We start from the raw sequence: 16,223 nt of genomic DNA, 5'->3' as shown, positions 1-16,223 counted from the left end.
TTCTATGGTGGCTTTTTCTGTCTCCTTTAATGATTCTTTAAATGATACAATTCTTCAATTCACTCTTTGCTTTTTTTCTCTATCACTGTTCTCTGAGCAATTTTAACCATGTCCACGACCTCACATATGATCTATACTGCAGCCAAAGTGTTATCCTCAAAATACACCTCACCCCTGTGTTCCAGACACACGCATTCACTTCCCTCCTTGATATTTCATGGAAGTCGCAATGCACTACAAACACTACATGTCCAAAAACTTACTCCTGATATTATTCTTCAAGTCTTGTCATCTTATTTTCTTATTTCAGTAATTGGCACCATCATTCATCCAGTTATTCAAGCCAGCAACCTAATTCTAAGCAAGGGATCAATTTGTTTGTCAATTTCTTATGTGCAGACCACTTTTAGAGAACTCTGAACACTGCCTGAACTCTGCAGATTCCACTCACAATTGTATCATCTACTAAAGTTAGTGTTTGCTCATGCATGTTGTGTCCTCGTGTATAAGAGTGGCACTTAACCACACTCTATGCCCCGAAAGTGCCTTACCTGAAAAAGACATCAGATTCACAGGCAATAAAAATTATCAAATGGCTGGTTCATGGATGATTAGTGTGGAAATCCTTGAGATGTCAGAACGGCCCATGGAATATTTCAGCGGCATCGACCGCATCTAAACCCCTGGCTTTAGCTAGCGTCTGCACAAAGAAGCAGGATTCTGTTAGTCGGACTGTTGTCATAGGTTTTACAAATTTCGTGGGGATAAAAAAGAGTGAATGCTTTTTATAGGCCAAACTATATCACTTCCTATTTCCTGGGTAGTTATTTGATAGAGCCACTCTCTCCCAAAATTTCACCCTTACGTATTTAATTAATGATTTTCATTCTGTAAATTCAAACTTTTGTGATGAAGAATGACCCAAAGAGGAAAAGGAGGAGATATTTTGTGACCCACTATAGGCCAGATAAAGATTTTTATAAGGAGAAAGATATTCTGGTCTGTTATTAAGAAAACTATGAAAGTCGCAAAAAGGTTAGACTATCATTCACATGGAATCTGTGATAAATGTTGACTATGAGGACATTAATTTTAAAACCTGAGGTTGTTATAATAAATATGCCAACCAAGATTTTCTTTATTAAACAAAAATTATTCAAAACATGTAATACAGGATATATTTGATTCTGGTTTTATATGTATATTTTCCTAGTTATCAGCTACAAATATGTGGGAAAAAAATGAGTTGGCTATTGATATTTTTCACACAGGTACATAAACCTAGACTTATACTAATAGATCACTGGTGCATGAATTCTAAATCTCTTAGCTGCACAAGATTGTGGAATGCATTGTGGAGTTAATTAAATTGTTAATGTGAATTTATATGGTTTCAGAAGTATTTTTTTCACAATACACTTAAAAAAACCAGAAGATACGCCAGCCTATTTCCCTGACTTTGTATTCTAATTATCATCAGCATTAAATTAGAAGTATGGGTATAATCTCTACTTAGCCCAACTTGGAGGGTTTATTTTGTTCTCTTCACTGAAGCTGTGTTTATATTATTGATTGTTGTGAATATTCATCGTGGAATACTAGAAATCTTTCAGGTCTGACATTTATGCTTTACCCCACTATACGGTGGTTTCAACTCTTTAACTGCAAGCATTTATATTTAAAAAGTTCCCAACTAATAGATTTTCTTTCCTGAACTAGTTATGTTCAAGCAATTCTATCAATTCTATTACATAGTTGCATAAATATGGATTTTAGTAATTTTGTGTGAGAACAGCCAATATATTCATGGTGCTACCTATTTCCTTATTATAAGACATATTATAATAATTATATTTATCAAAGCAAACCCTTGTATTTGTTATATTTAAAATTTGTGTGTTTCACTTCATGAATATTCTGGAGAAAAAGGGTACGTTTTGGCCCTTGAGTAACCACAGGTTCATGTTGGATTGAGGAGGTGGGTAGTTGTTTTTACCAACAAAAATGTTAACTTATCTGCATTAGCACTTCCTGTATGTCAGGAATGACAACAGGTAGTCATTAGGAATGTGCTTGTAATTAAATATTGCTAACACAGAGTATTATATGTAAATTGTCTTTTTAAAATTTTTTAAGATTTTATTTTTAAGTAATCTCTCCACCCAAAGTGGGGTTGAAACTCACAACCCCAAGATCAAGAGTTGTACACTCTAGGGACACCTGAGTGGCCCAGTGAGTTAAGTGTCTGACTTTGGCTCAGGTGATGATCTCATGGTTCGTGAGTTCAAGCCCCGAGGAGGGCTCTGTGCTAACGGCTCAGAGCTTGGGGCCTACTTCGGATTCTGCTGGATTCTGTCTCCCTTTCTCTCTTCCCCGCCCTCGCTCATGCGTGCTCTCTCTCTCTCTCTCTCTCTTTTCTCTCTCTCTCTCTCTCTCTCAAAATTAAATAAACATTAAAAAAATACTTAAAAAAAAGAGTTCTGTGCTTTACCAACTAAGCCAGCCAGGTGTCCCTATAAATTGTCATTAAATAAATTTTTTGAAAGTTAAATTCTGAAGGTACAGAATAACACTCATATGAGTGTTGAAAAGTTTGGATTTGAAAATCTTTAAAAAACTGAAATTTCATGATGGTCAGCCATAAAATATACAAAGTACCAAGTCTAATTCTCTGTCCAATTGTTCATATCAGAAAATTTTAAATGATTTTTCTGAGATAATATTGCTTGTTAATTCATATCTGCATTCATTTACTTGACAAATAATTATTGAGCATGTATCATGTATTAGGAATTATTCTATGCACTGGGGGTAGAACAGTAAACAAAATAGTCTTGTTTCCTGTTCTCTCAGTTTATACTCTATAAAGAAAGGGTAAAAATTAAACACATTTCAAAGAATAATTTCAAGACATTAGTTAGAACATGACCAATATTCACTCATGTCTGAAGGAGATTATACATATAAACATTGTCTCTCCAAACAAACAAAAAAATAGTGTTTATAAAAGCTAAATCTACAGATACTGTATACATTATACTCTATGGTCTTTTTCTCTCTTGGGTATGCTGATTGACTGAAAGCTATTGGGAAGACCATTTTGCCATTAATGAAGCTAAGTTATCAGAGAAGGCTTATAGTTATTTATAGTTATTTATAGGCTTCCCAATAAACATTGCAATTTTGCTTGTGAGATCAAAGTCATGGCCTCTCCTCAGTATGATGGTTGCTGTTGCCTTCATTACATGCTTCCCCTTTATTCAGTCCAGATTTGTGCCACTTCCCACATTAGAACTATTTTGAAACTATCTTATTCAACCTCAACTCCAAGAAGAATAGGGTTAATTGTGATACGAGACTTTGATTTCATTTTGAAGTAATATCAGCTGGATGTTTGTCAGCGATAACGGCTGAGTAAGAACACCAAAGCATCTAGCCATCAAACAGGATAGGAAGGCAAGAACTGTGAGGACAATTACACGTATCTTGAGAAACTTTAGACTATTTCCTATTCACCCAAGTAGGCCAAAAGCAGCCAGGTTAGTCGTTTAAACTATTACAAAAGAATAATTATATCAAGAGGTGGGAGAAAAATATATGGACAAGAAAAGTTGCAGGGTTCTCTGAACAGGGGTCTTGATCTGAAGGTTTTGGGGAGAAGCTGAGTAGCTGTTTGGAACCGATGTCATCCTATTCATCCATGGGTTATTGGGTAGCTGTCTACACCTAGAGGTTGTCTGGTTCTGCAGCCTTTTAATGAATCTCAGAATTAAATTTCTAGTGGGAATGTTTTACGATGTAGTAAAATACTCTAGAGGGGAAAAATAGCAAAACGCTTATATTTTCAAGGCACTGGTGTGATAAATTGGAAACTGGGTACAAGAAAGATTTTCTCTGTGAGCCATTTATTGGCTTCTGATCAAGGGCGAGAGGCTGGGAAGTCACACCGAAAGTCTACAGCTTTGTGTACTAGAACATAAAGACACACCAGGGAAAGAAGTGTAGGGAATCAGTCTCCACTTAAATATATTTGCCAAATTTTGACACGACATAGCACTAGAAGATAGAGATCTGGTCTGTAAAACTATATGATAAACATGTATGACACAATAACACAAAAGATAGGAAGAGGAGGAAATGTGTTAAAAGACTGTTAGACTTTAGCAGGATCAGGAAATAGTAAAAGTATTAATTTGTTTTATATGTTCAGGAGACAGGGACACATGCTGTAACTTAAGATAACTACAAAAAGACTAGAAAGATTTAGCCCCAGTATTCAAAGATGTTTCAATATTTAAAAATCAATTATTGTAATCTACTATATCAGCAGGTTAAAAAAGAAAAATCACGTGATCATAACAATAGATGCAGGAAAAGCATCTAACAAAATCCAACACCCATTAATGATAAAAAATTCTAGGAATAGAGGCAAACCTCCCCAATTTGATTAAGAATTTCTACAAAATCCTACAGCTAATATCCTAACATACCTAATGATGAGAAATCAAAGCTTTTCTACTATGAACAGGTACAAGGCAAGGGTGTCCCCTTTCCCACTCCTTTTCAATATTATACTGGAAGTTCTACCTAATGCAATGAGACAACAAAAGGAAATTAAAAGTGTATGGATTGAGAAGTAAGAAATTTTTGTTTACAGATGACATCATAATCTATGTAGAATATCTGAACAACAATATACCACTATACACCCATTAGAACGGCCAAAATCCAGAACACTGACAGCACCAAATGCCTGTGAGGTTGGGGAGCAAAGGAAATTTTATTCATTGCCGATGGGAATGCACAATAGCATAGCCATTTTGGAAGATAGTTTGGTGGTCTCTTATAAAACTAAATATACTCTTAGCATACAATCCAGCAATCATACTTCTTGATATTTACCCAAAAGGTCCTAACAAAAAACTGTACATGGGTGTTTATAGCAGCTTTATTCATAATTGCCAAACCTTGGAAGCAAACAAGATGTCCTTCGATAGGCAATGGATAAATAAACTGTGGCACATCCAGACGACGGACTATTATTAAGGGCTAAAAAGAAATAAGCGATCAATTCATGATAAGACACAGAAGAACACTAAATATATATTACTAAGTGAAAGGACCAACCCAGGGGCACCTAGGTGGCTCAGTTGGTTGAGTATCTGACCTAGGCTCAGGTCATGATCTCACAACTCATGAGTTTGAGCCCCGCGTCGGGCTCTGTGCTGATAATTCAGAGCCTGGAGCCTGCTTCAGATTCTGTGTCTCCCTCTCTCTCTGCCCATCCCCTGCTCATGCTCTGTCTCTCTCTCCTTCAAAAATAAATAAACAGTAAAAAAATTGTTTAACAGAAGTAAATAAATAAGAAAGGAAGGAACCAATCCGAAAAGGTTATGTATTATATGATTTCAACTATATGATACACCTGGAAAAGGAAAACTGTGAAAACAGTAAAAAGATCAATGGTTGCCAGCAATTGGGGGAAAGAAGGGATAAATAGGTGGTGCAAAGAGGATGTTTTAGGGCAGTGAAAATCCTCTGTATGATACTTTAATGATGGAAACATGTCAGTTTACATTTGTTCAGACCACAGAATTTATAGCATGAAGAGTGAACAGTAACATAAACTATAGACTTTAGATACTTATGACGTGTCAATGTAGGCACATCAACTGTAGCAAATGTACCACGCTCATGGGGAACATTTATAATGGGAGAAGCTGTGCATGTGTGGGAACAGGGGGTATAGAGGAGATCTTTGTACCTTTCCCTCAATTTAGTAAATCTAAAACTGCTCTAAAAAGTCTCAATTGAAAAAAAAAAAGACTGAAAGATATCTCAATACATATATCCAACAAAAAACTCATATCTGGAATATAGAAAGAGAACTCATACAAATCAATAAGAAAGACAACTGAATTAAAAATACTCAAAATACTAGGGAAATGGACAATTCTCAAAAGGCCAATGAAGTATCACTGCATATCCTCTAGAATACCTTATATCTCAAAGACAGAATACACCAAGCGTTGTTAAAGATGTGTGTTAAAAGTTCCTTACATTGCTGGTGAGTGTAGAAATTGGTTAAACTACTTCAGAAAACCATTTAATATTATCTGAGAGCTAAACATATACCTTTTATGACCTAGCAAGTCCACTCCTAGATATATTAACAATTACACCATATCAGGGTAGACTAGGGAAATATCAGCCAGGTCAGGATGGGAAATACTTGAATTTTGAACAGCTGTTACATGGTCAAAAATTTACTTTCATTAGGAAAAGAAAGGAATGTAGCTCTTAATTTTTATTGCTTATATAGAAAGCAAACAATAAAAACTTCCATAGCGGGGAGCCCAGATGACTGACAGTTTTTCACAACCATCTAGGTGCTCCTTTGGATCTATTGCAGCATTTATAGAGGTCACGCTTCCCACAGGCTGCTTCCAGCTTGTCTGAGCACAGCAGGGTTATTGGTGCTGGTCCATTACTACCGGATGCATGACTCTTCTAATTGATGACTCTGGCCCCCAGCATGATAAAGCTTTCCTGGAATTGCACTGCTGTCTGAGAGTCTTCCAATCAAACCTCACTTCTTTCCTTTTATCTTCACGGGTGTCAGCAAATACAGACAACAGAAAGTGGTCTCAAAAGAGATCAGATTCCACTAATGACAGTAACCTGATAGTCAAGGGACACACGTTAATTTCCCGAGGTTACTGCTTCTAACAGAAGATATAAAATGGCAGTCTCAAAAAAATATTAATCAAGCTTGTTCAAGACCTATATTCTATGCATAAGCTCCAAAGAGTGTAGTTACTATACGTCATTAGAGGAGTCCCACTCAAGCTATGTGGTTTGGTCAGCTCCAGAGAAAAAGACTTAGGGATGCAAATTTTGGTAGGACCTCCCTGAAAAAGTGGCAAAGAGTAACTCAGAGACGTTTAGTTATAGTTGATACTTGTATCTGAGGAAGATCAATCCTGTTAAAGACTGTCTCTCTTAACAAATGAAAATACAGTATTTATGAAAGAAAAATCACAGACAGTGTATAAAATAATCTTGTTTAGTCTTGTTTGCTTATCATCCCCTTGGACAACCGATTGACTGAAAGCTACCAAGTTGTCTGTTTGTCCTTAAACAGGTGTAAAGAGTTGTCAGGGGAGGCCATTTTTGTTCTTCGTGGGCTTTATGGGCTACCTGGGAAATTCTGAGATTTATGAGATAGTTACTGGTGACTTTTGTTGAGGCCTACACCTTAATTAGGCCATGCCATCATCATATCCCTCAGTGTGTTTTTCACAAATAAATTAACAAATTAATGTTAGCTGCTACTAAATCTTACTCAAAAATAAATAAATAAACAAACAAACAAACAAACAAACAAGGGCTATGTGATAGATGGTGATGTTTACATGTAGGAGGAATGTATTTTAAGTGCATATTCATAGATATCCTCTCTATGGAGAGGAAGTGATCTTTGAGTTGAATCTTCAGTGATGATACAAATCAGTCATGCAAAGATTATAAAGAGAATCCTCAGGGGTGCCTGGGTTGCTCAGTTGGTTGAGTGTCTGACTCTTGACTTCAGTTCAGGTCATGATCCTAGGGTTGTGGGATCCAACCCCATCTCAGGCTTCACACTGAATGTGGAGTCTGCCTAAGATTCTTTTTCTCTATCCCTCTCTCTCCCTCTGTTCCTCTACTGCACTTGTCCTCACTCTTTCTGGAAGGCAGGAAGGAAGGAAGGAAGAAAGGAAGAAAGGAAGAGAGGGAGAAAAAGAGAGAAGGAGAAAGAAAAGGAGAGAGAAAGAGGGAGAGAGAGAGACAGGGAGAAAGAGAGAGGGAGGGAGAAGGAAGGAAGGAAGGAAGGAAGGAAGGAAGGAAGGAAGGAAGGAAAGGGAGGCATTTTCCAGGCTAAGTGATCTGACATTAGAATTAATTTGTCTTTTTTTAGGAACAACAACAAAAATAAGGTGCTTGGCCTATCCCTAAGACAGGAAAGGATAAATGAGCTTAGAAAAGTAGGGCACTGTAAAAGGTTTTCAGTTTTTTAAGTGAAATTGGAGGCCAGTGGTAGGCATTATGTAGTACAGTTCTATGATTTGCTTCATGTTTAAAAAATGCTTCTAGGGATTTGGGCATGAATTACTGGTGGATGTGGTTCAATCAACAGCTATCTAGGAAGAGTAGGTGAGAAATCAGAATCAAACGTTCTTCTGTGGACCTGCTTGGTTTAGCCTGCCCATCTGACATCCCAGTGAAGATGTCAAATGGACTGTTGTATACATAAGTCTGAAGGTCAAGAGTGACATCAGTACTGGTGATACATATTTGGAATGGTCAGAGTATGGATAATATTTTAAAGTCACAGAACTACACGAGACTTCCTTAAGAAAATGGATTTAAAAAAAAGGGGGGGGGGACTGACCAGGATGGAGCATTAGGGTACTTCAATATTTAGAGACTGAATAAAGGAGGACAAATTAAAAAAGGAAGAATCTAGAGAAGAGGGTATGTCAAAGATTATGAAAGGTCAAGTAACATGAAGACAAAAGGAAATAATCATTGCATTTAGAGATATGGTAGTCATGGGTTGCCTTAGCAAAATCAATTTCAGTGAAATTGTGGGGATGGAAGCCCATACGTTCCATTGTAATATGAGAGAACACTGAGAATGTTGGTTACATGAAGGTTGCTGGACAAGTATTTTGATGGAAGTCATTTCATCAAGTTGTTCCTATAAGATTGCCTTAATCCTGTAAGATTTTCTTAATGAAGTGTGGCATAAAGCACTGGGTAGGAGTAGAGGGTGCATGTTCTGTGGTATGGAAGAGAGAGGGGAAGTTTACTTTGCTATCAAATTTCACATATTTCAAAGGCTTGGCTATAGGCCCATGAAATTCTAATAAAATCAAAAAGATTAGTCTTTCCTGGGAGTTAATTCACGTGCATGTGACTAGAATGGGCTGCCATTTGTAACTAATTTTTCCCCCCAAAAAATAATATTTTGAGGTAATTCTAGGGAGGTAAGAGCAGTATGTTGGCCCCAAACAAGAAAATATTTGAGAATAAGTGATTTAAAAGGTGTATTTGAAGTGGTATAAAAATGTATTTGAGTTTGCAAACATTATGAAAGTTTAAATACTGAGCTCTGGGATGGGCTCCTTAACTATTCTATCAATATGTGACCCGGTTTTTATACCATTTAAAGAAGCAGTATCTTTGTTTTTCTCTAATTAAGTAAAAAACAAAAGATTGATGGCTATTAAATACAAATACATACTGATGCTCACATACATAGAGATAATAAATGAAGTCCAAAATGGTAAATGGGCACAAATCAGAAATGATTCCTAATACCCCAAGAAGAGGTTATATTTAGGAATATTCCTGTAACCAATGTGACAACCATTCAAGAGCCACACAAAAAATTAGCCTTTGTTTTTCCAAGTGGTAATATAACAGTGAAATAATTGATTCTTTACTATATGCTTGGTTCTTTGTATATATTACTACTAAATCTTACTATAAAACTGAAATAAAAACTCTCATCAATCCCCATTTTATAGATGAGGCAACTCTGATTCAGGGAGATAAATGACAAATCTAAATTCACACAAGTATTAAAGGTAGAGCTTGGATTCAAACTCGGGCCTTCTTAGTATGGTGTGGTATTCTTTCCACCATGCTACATTATCTCCAAAACAATATATAATAATTTGAGTGTTCCAGTGGTGACTGTGTATACAAAACTTTCAAAAGAGGACAACTATGTATGTATCTGACCAAAACCAGAGGCAAGACATGTCCTAGAATATTCTGATAACTTCCAGGAACAAGTCAACATGAATAACAATTTAGGTAACATTTAAATTCTGATTTTTTCGGGGCGCCTGGGTGGCTCGGTTGGTTGGGCGTCTGACTTCGACTCAGGTCATGATCTCACTGTCTGTGATTTCGAGCCCCGTGTCGGGCTCTGTGCTGACAGCTCAGAGCCTGGAGCCTGTTTCAGATTCTGTGTCTCCCTCTCTCTCTGCCCCTCCCCTGTTCACGCTCTATCTCTCTCTGTCTCAAAAATAAATAAACGTTAAAAGAAAATTTTTTTTAATAATAAATTCTGATTTTTTTCTTACTACGTAAAATTTCCACTGAGCAAAATAAGATGATTCACAAAGTATACATTCCCAAACTTTTAATTTTTTTTTTCAACGTTTATTTATTTTTGGGACAGAGAGAGACAGAGCGTGAATGGAGGAGGGTCAGAGAGAGAGGGAGACACAGAATCGGAAACAGGCTCCAGGCTCTGAGTCATCAGCCCAGAGCCTGACGCGGGGCTCGAACTCACGGACCGCGAGATCGTGACCTGGCTGAAGTCGGACGCTTAACCGACTACGCCACCCAGGCGCCCCCCCAAACTTTTAAAACCATTCCCTACACACGCGCACACACACGCACACACTACCTGGTACCAGCAAAGGTTAGGAATAGTCAACCTCATGGCAATCCTGGGCATCTATCAAAGCAGCAAAAAGAGATATGATTGGCCATTGACAACATACACATCTACTGAATTGAACATTCTCCACTGAGTCTCAGTCTTTGTTTTTAAAGTCTGACAATATTTATTCTCATGCCATAGGGAAGAGTCATTTCTAAACAATGATTTCAAGAAAAGGCAAAGTCTTACCATTTAGCTGAATTAAACACCAAGAGGGTTTGTCGTATTTCATTCCATATGTATTTCATTTCTAAACTTTGTACACGAATTCACATCCACCATGTTCATCGTTTTCACCTAAATAGTGAATAACAAAAAAATAATAATTAGATTCTCTCTGAAACCACAACATCTTGGATGAGAATGGATATGCTTGAAAACACTAATGACTAAACATTTTGTTTGCTATTTTGAGCTGCAATTGCATTTAACGGCCCCAAATTACATAGCCTGATTGGCCAGATTTTTATGAAATCTGTTACTGTTTTTAAAATTATATTGTCTTCAGAGTGATTGTTGTTTGAAATGCATTGACTCAAGTATGTAAATGAAGAGATGTCTATATTTAGTACGTAGTAAATTCTTATTATTTTACATACAGGCAATGAGTAACCAAAGATGGACAGAGAGAATGAATGAAAGGGAGATAATGTCAATATAAAGTCAAACTGCTTCTTATGAAGATAGAAAAGCACTCCACACTCATCATTTCACAATATAGACCCTGGCTTCCTAAAAAGGAAGTGAGAGCTGAAAGAGCGAGGGCTAATAATCTGTGTGTTGTGATTGAATCCTATTATCTACCTGTGCCCTCTGGTTATGACAGACAGGAGAGCCTTTGTAACTTTATTACCTAATGTCTCTTTATTTTTAAAGATAAATAAAATTTCCATCTGCATGCTATTTTAATTACTCGTAATCTCAGAGTTACTTTAATATGCATCAAGATACTCCTGGAAAAGGGGCTCCTGGGTGGCTCAGTCGGTTAAGCATCCAACTTCAGCTCAGGTCATGATCTCACGGTTTGTGGGTTTGGGCCCTGCGTCAGGCTCTGTGCTGACAGCTCACAGCTTGGAGTCTACTACAGATTCCGTGTCTCCCTCTCTCTCTGCCCCTCCTCTGCTTGCTCTCTCTCTCCCAATAATAAATAAATGTAAAAAAAATTTTTTTAAGATACTCCTAGAAAATATACTAATAAACGTAATTTCCTCTGCATTCATTGCATGTGTGACAAAATCTAGGGAAAAGAAAAACTCACTGTGTGTTCTTATGTGAGAAACCAATATATAAATATCTGTACCTTCATTGTAAGTAATACCTTCTAGTAGCAATCCCCCCAATCAAGACACAGCTGATGAATCAAGAATGGTAATAGACTAACTCAGTGACAGTCTGAGATTTTTGTATAGTTGAAGCTAGAGAGGACTCATGCTCAGTAGTGCACTACTTTATTAAAATTTTAGATTATAGGGGCGCCTGGGTGGCTCAGTCAGTTGAGTGTCCAACCTCAGCTCAGGTCATGATCTCACGGTCCATGAGTTCGAGCCCCGCATCGGGCTCTGTGCTGACAGCTCAGAGCCTGGAGCCTGCTTCAGATTCTGTGTCTCCTTCTCTCTCTGCACTTCCCTTGCTCACACTCTGTCTCTCTCTCTCAAAAATAAATAAACATTTAAAAAAATTTAGATTATAAACACTTTGTGAGTCTGCAAAAAAAGGAACTATTTAAACTAGTTGCTTGTTCTAATCTCTAATGTCAATTTACGTAATAAATAAGCACATATCTGACAGGCTGCTAAATATTACTCTTGGAATCTATTAATAAGAAATACAGATTTCTGAAATTTAATTCCCTAAGCTTAATGGACCTAGTAAATTTGATCCGATGTCTTCCCCAGTTAATATGTTAAGTCTAAATTGACTTATTTTTTTTAGGAACACATTTTTTTCACATTTAAATTAATCTTGAAAATATATGTAATGCTATAGAAATGTGTTATTTATAGTCTTAATATATAAGGGTCCTCCTTATCTGATTTCATTCATTTATTGATTTAAAAGGAGACAAAAATAATTAGCTCAACATACAATGCTTGTGTAGCAAATGCTAATTTTTTGCAAAGGTTTCTTAAGATGGCACATTCAATTCATTATGTGTGACCGACTTCCCACTAAGTGTAAGCCCCCATCCTAGGTTTTATAATTTTTTTAATGTTTATTTATTTTTGAGACAGAGAGAAACAGAGCATGAACGGGGGAGGGGCAGAGAGAGAGGGAGACACAGAATCTGAAACAGGCTCCAGGCTCCCAGCTGTCAGCACAGAGCCCGATGTGGGGCTCAAACTCACGGACCATGAGATCATGACCTGAGCTGAAGTTGGACACTCAACCGACTGAGCCACCCAGGTGCCCCCATCCTAGGTTTTATAAAGTATGCAGCCATAGCGAATATACAAAACTTCCCCCAGAAACTTCAAGCCAACGAAGATGGCTTCTATTCAATTGCACATATTCTTTCAATATCATTTCCTATTTATTTCATGGTTCCTATGTATGATATCACATTTGCTTAACTTTCATATCTATTTTAGGACAGAGGTTATATACAAAATGCATTTATGGAAAACATAAATATAATGCATGTTTATCTAAAAGAAAACTTCTATTTAGAGTCCCAAAAAGTCACAAAATCATACAACCACAAAACAGAGAATGTATAATCAAAGATCATGGTATAAATACTGGTGGCCGGGGGGACAATAAAATTATGAAGATGAATAGGCCTAGGATTGAGTACCCAAGATGGTAAGCAGAAGACAATTACAGGATGTCACATTTAGACCGCAGCCAAATTATTTGTGCAGCAGATGTACTGAGCACTGCCTTTTTGTTGGGTCCTGCGTGACATACAAAGGACAGAATGGTTTAAAAGGGACAAAGACTCTACCTTCATAGAACTTATAGCTGCTAGAATGAGGAGGAAAATATTAGCCAAGTAATCATCATTCTAGACAGGGATATGAACTACGAAAAGTGCAAGCACAGAGAAGTCTCATCTCACCTGAGATCTGAAATGTGAACGGAATTTGGATTGAGGAAGGGGTTAGGAGGTGTTCCCAGGAAAGAAGGAAATGGAATGGGAAGAGGTTTTGAAGCAGAGGCAGGAAAGTACATCTGAAGAAGAAACAGAAGCCTGTGTCTGAAATGCCGAGAGTGGAGGCAGAGAGTATCAAAAGCTGAGAGCAGGGAGAGAGTTGAAGGCCAATATATGCAGAGTCCCACTGGCCACTGAAGCATTTTGATTTTTATTCTATGTATAAGTGAAAATCACTGAAACATGTTATGCAGAGGTTATTCTTTTTAGAGAATTGTTCAAGTTGTAGAGTGGAAGTCACCTTGGAGGTATACCAAACTGAAGGGGAAACCAGCTAGGTGGCTGTTTCAATAGTTCGGGCAAGAGGCTGTCATAATGTGCATAAGCATGCTGTGCCGAAAGTGCAGATGAAGTAGAAATGGATTAATTTTAGAGATGTTTAAGTGAAGAAACCAAGAAAACTGCTGAGGAATTGAATGTGTGGGAGGGTGACAAAAATCGTGTCATGGATAACTCCTAGCTTTCCAGCTTGTCCACCAGTTCCACCAGTATCAACTGGTGATACTACTTACTGAAACTGGGAATCCTAGAAAAAGCCAATATTTGGGAATGGGTCATGGACTGGCAGGTCACTGTTTGGGCTTTTGGTGTATTGGAATAGTCAAGAATAGATGCCATGTGAAATTTTGGATAAAGACTTACGGAACTCAAAGGAGAAATCTGGACTGAAGATTTAATTAATGAAACTGATCAGTCTTCTCCAACGTTTAGCTGAAGAACAAGAAAAAGGAAGGAAGGAATATGTTACAGCGTGGAAGATGAATTTGGAGGTAAAGTGTTACTGGAAACTGCACAGCTAGCAGACCCAAATATACTATTTATCTTTGTGATTTCATCACATCAGGATATGAACTTCTGCTCTATGATCTAAGAAACAGGATTTTTTTTCTGTTTCACTTTGGTCTAGACCACAAGACAGTTAACTACTACTAAAACGCCAGAGAGAAATAATGAGGAGAAAGACAACTCCCACTGAATGGCAGGCACATGTGAACATAAGCAGCATATTCTTTCACTGCAGAATGACGTACATGGGAAGTTTAGCTGTGCTTAATGACAATGTCTGATAATCTTACGTCTTTCTCCTGGAAATACCAAGCTACGTGTCCCGTAAGTCTTCGGACCTTGCCACTATTCCTCCAGTCATTGTTTAGGGAGGGTTACTCCCGGTTCCGCAGGCTTTCAGTTTTAGGTCTCCATCCCAAAATGAAGTTTTTGTTCAAAGATTTCTCAAAGAGGATTTTTTGCCAAGTCTTGTTGTGCTTCCCTTCCCCCATAAATAACATTGCTGAGTTCCCCCTGATTATGAAAAAACATATCCGCATAAAAAATCTGAAACGATTTAAAGAGTAAAAATCATTTGAATACCCACTACTGTAAGATAATCGTTATTAACATTGTAATGAGTGATTCATGTATCTTTTTAAGCACCATATATATCAAGTCTCCTTATTCTTATTCTCATTCTTACCTTTACCCTCTCCTCTTATACATCATTTTTCAAGACTATTAGAGGCTAGGTAGCCAGGTTTAAAAACCTACTGTGTAGCTTTTCATACCTTATGTGGTGTTTGTGTAATGAAAATCAGTTACAGAGGTACATGATAGATATAGATGATAGACAAGAGATAGATGCATATATATACTTATACATTTTTGTCATTTACGTTATAAAAATAGGATCACACTTTTTCCACTGCCCAGTTTGATATTTTCCTCATTTAATGTGGAAATTACCTCCTTCTTTTAATGCTGTGTAATAATATGGATTGTAGATACCCCATAGTATGAATAGCATGCCATTCCTATAGTAACATGCAGTCAGCCATTCTCCATTGCCTTCATGACCAGTCACTTTTTTCTACTTTTTACCAGGAAAACTGTTACAATAGACACGCTTATAAGAAAAAAAATACTTTTACGGTTGTACTTTATTTGGTATACAGTCCCAGGAGTCCTATTGCTTAGTACAAAGATCTGTTTATTTTTCAAGAGAGCTGCAACAATTCACGTTTCCATCAGCAAGGTGTGAGAATACTACATCCCTGTGAGCAGCAGGTGTTATCTTGATTTAATTTTCCCAATATGAAGTGCATAAAGTGATATGACTTTATTACTGTAATTTAGATTTTTTTTTTGCTACCCAGAGAGAGAATCATTTCATGTTCCTGTTTGATGTCTTCTAAATTTTTTCTAAAATATTTATTTTATTTATGTATTTACATTTGAATCTACCTAGCTTTGTTTTTCATCCCAGATGGATCATCAGTTGTATGACTTCAATTTAGTGAATAAATCATCTGTATCTCACCAATATCTATTTTATCATATGTAAAGGATCCATGTATACTGGTATTTATTTCTAGACCCAACATTTACAATGGTTATGTTATTTTCCTATTACCCTGTATTTACTAAAACGTCTAAACAATATTGAATAATAAGGGAGAAAGCAGCCATTTGTATGTTGTTCCTGGTTTTAATAGAAACAGCTTTAATGTTCTACTATTTACAACGATGCTCGTTGGGGACTTTAGCAGTCTCTATGATATTTCAGGAGTTGGCTTCTTT

The 16,223-nt window shown here is 36.9% G+C and overlaps 1 long non-coding RNA gene across 1 annotated transcript in view; it reads right to left on the bottom strand.

Annotated features, from left to right (window-relative positions):
* The window catches only part of LOC125175324 (uncharacterized), a 63,784-nt gene extending 49,420 nt beyond the window's left edge, over window positions 1-14,364 (bottom strand). Inside the window, exons 1-2 of the long non-coding RNA XR_007155754.1 lie at window positions 14,295-14,364; window positions 10,691-10,798 (exon numbers count right to left, since the gene is read on the bottom strand). This is a non-coding gene — a long non-coding RNA (uncharacterized LOC125175324). The remainder of the gene's footprint in view (window positions 1-10,690; window positions 10,799-14,294) is intronic.
* Window positions 14,365-16,223: the final 1,859 nt, after the last annotated feature.

Source organism: Prionailurus viverrinus, chromosome C2 (assembly GCF_022837055.1).
Source record: "Prionailurus viverrinus isolate Anna chromosome C2, UM_Priviv_1.0, whole genome shotgun sequence".
Lineage (NCBI taxonomy): Eukaryota > Metazoa > Chordata > Mammalia > Carnivora > Felidae > Prionailurus > Prionailurus viverrinus.
Note: the sequence above shows the minus strand (reverse complement) of the source record. Positions and strands in the feature narration are given on the sequence as shown.